Here is a 3,155-nt window from a genome sequence, read left to right as displayed (position 1 = left end):
ATATGTATCATAAATATATATATGTATCATAAATTATATATATATATATATAATTTAGTACATATGATGTAATATATGTTAATCATAGATGTTAAAAGAGAATTTTAGAACTAACTTTTAAACCAAATTTTAGAAACTAGAAAGAGATAGAAAGGAGAGAGAGAGAGAGAGAGAGAGAGAGAGAGAGAGAGAAAGAGAGGAAGGATGTGAAAAGAGAAAGAAGAAAAATAAACTGTACATACATATATTCAAAGCATCGAAACTCTTAAACTGTGGTCTCCTTATTGAGTCATTTGCATAGATCGAGAATCGGCGATTACTTTGACTCGAATATGTTTCCTACCAGCTCATTTTCGCTTCGTGTCGTCGAAAGCCGCGGATAAGGCCGCGTAGTAGTCGATCGCGTAATCTGAAAGGGGCTTATACAACGCGGGACCAGACAAGATCAACAAAGAAGTGCGCGCACACCGAATTAGTATTTAAAAATATGCGCACCGATAGATGCGGTTTTCGTGTTGCGCTCTACAGCACCTCCCATAAATATGATAACGCCCTGTATGGAGATACGCGAGAATCTATAATTCTTAGCAGTCTCTTTTAAGGGCCTAATACGATACATTCGCGAACGGTAACGATAGCGACCTTTTATTATTTACTTGTAAAGGGATTGTATTATATACATCGACGATGGCGACAGTACATTAAAAATTCATTAACCTAGCGAAATCAGACGGAAACTCAAGTTTTATCAATCGACGAACTCGCTGAAAAAAAATTGTAACTATCATTTTTATTAAAAGATGTTTTAATGAAAAAGCGTTGTTTGGAAAAATATTGTATGCTTTTTTACTTTCTATAATATTTAAAACATATTGGATACAACATTTTTAAAATATTACAGGAAATAAAAAAATATGCAATATTTTTCCAAGCAACATTTTTTCATTAAACGTTTTTTACATTTTTTTAAATTAAAATATTACATTATAGAAGAATCTTTTAATTATTAATTGTAAATTATCAAACGTCAACACTCTCATCCAGAAATACTGATCGTAAACACGCGTATTGTTTAGAATAGAAACCAACTGCAAATTCGTGATGACTCGTGGGTTGAATCCTGCCCGCACAATTATTATTATGGCTACATTTTGAACTTTATTAATGAAAAAATTGATAAAAATTTATTTTCTTTTTTATATTATATAAACACTTACACATAATATCATTAATTGTATCTCTCAAAATTTTGACTTGCAAGATAACTCTTTATAGAAAAAGTTCACCGAGTTCTAGCTTAGAATAAAGAAAAGTCGATAGATTATGCTTGTTAAAATATCGCAGAATCGCTCGATTCACCTCGCAGGGATTCCGCCTCCTCAATCCTCTCCCGTAGCAGCCGGCGGAAAAGTAAAATGGCCGTTGGCGTACATCGGCCGTGCTCTTGTTGATCGATAAAAGCGTCGCGACGCTGGGCGTGTCCGTTCCATGCCGCCTCCGCCAACGCCCCGCGAATCGTCGCGAATCTCCCGGAAATTTTACGGATAAGTAGCCTCAGCGAGAAGGCTGAATCCCGCTGCCAACAAAGTGTCTTCTCTCAAAGCATCGAGAAAAGAAGACATTGAAATCTACGACGCGACGAGGTTGACGTTTCGTAAAGTGTCACATTAATCATGTATTCGCAATACTATACGATGCTGTATAAAGATTAATATCATACAATGAATCTCTTTCTCTTTAATTATTCGTGAAGAGTTTTCAGAAGGATCACAGATCAGTGTGCGATCCGTATAAGTTGGGAAAGTATTAAATTTAATACAAATTTAATACAATTTGTCCCAAACGAAATTTTTGTGTTTAACAAAAGATAAATATGTCAGAAAGTAGCATAGACATACATAGAATTAACATAAAAGTGTACTCAAGCAGAATAATAAGTTACAATAATGTCAAAATGAACTATACTTCATCAAAAAGTGACATTTAACAATCATTTTAAAATTATTTTGACATCATTTTTTATGTCATCATGATTTTTTTATTCTGCTTGGATAATTTTTAAACAATTTGGAATCAAATTGTGGAAATAGATTTTTCCAACAGAAATTAAGATGTATAATTACATAACATTTAGATGTTAAATTAATATTTATTTTTTGTTCATTTATCTTAGAATTTATGTTTTAAAATATTTATATTATTTTCATATTATTTAATCACATAGTAAATTGTTATAAATTATAAATTATTTTATATTATTTGATCACTTTATTCATGAATCATAAATTATTATTTTAACACTAATTGTAAGAAAAGTTAAATATTAACACAAAATATTCAAATAACATAATTACATTATATTAAATTAATACTTGGGTATGTTAAAAATCTACATAAAAATTAACAAGGACTAATTTGACACATGTACAAAATTTTTACTAATGTAAACGTTCCATTGACTGGATATGTATCTATGTCCAGACACACTTATACAAAATTTATTATTATTATTAATCTCATGCTTTTTAAACATAATTTATAATAATTTCAAATGTCAGGCTCTATTTTGCATTGCAATAAAATCAGTAAATTCAATCAGGTCAAATTTAGAGTCAATATCAGATTATAGTATATATAACATGTCGCTGCGCGTAACTTAGCGCCGAGACACTATCAGTCTCTCCAAATCATATATAATAATATAATTTAATTGTAATTTTTAAATATAATTAAATTATAATATTATAATAAAAAGAGAATTTGAGATTAATAATAATAAAAAAATATGTGCAAATGTCCAAGCATAAGTAGATGTTTGGTCATTAGAACCTTTTTACCTTATATACATCTTGTTCCGAGTGGCAAAGCAATGATAGACCGGTTCTTTTGCGTCTATTCCACGACAAATCGCATGACGTTGATACTTTCTTGAAAATGGATATTGTTCTCCTTGCCCACATTTAATTTTTATCTCTATTGAATCGATATTCGTAGACATTATCCCCGTCTCAATAAAGCGATCTCTCTTTCTTCTTCTTCTCCTCCTCCCGTTTCCATCCCGCGTTCTCTTTATTTCTCTGTCAACGTAGCTACGGAGACACAGACGGCAGGATCCTGAACGAAGGAGCGTAAACGGATTAAGAGGGTCCTGCCGG

The sequence above is a fragment of the Atta colombica genome, unplaced genomic scaffold, assembly GCF_001594045.1.
Source record: "Atta colombica isolate Treedump-2 unplaced genomic scaffold, Acol1.0 scaffold68, whole genome shotgun sequence".
Classification (NCBI taxonomy): Eukaryota; Metazoa; Arthropoda; class Insecta; order Hymenoptera; family Formicidae; genus Atta; species Atta colombica.
Note: the sequence above shows the minus strand (reverse complement) of the source record.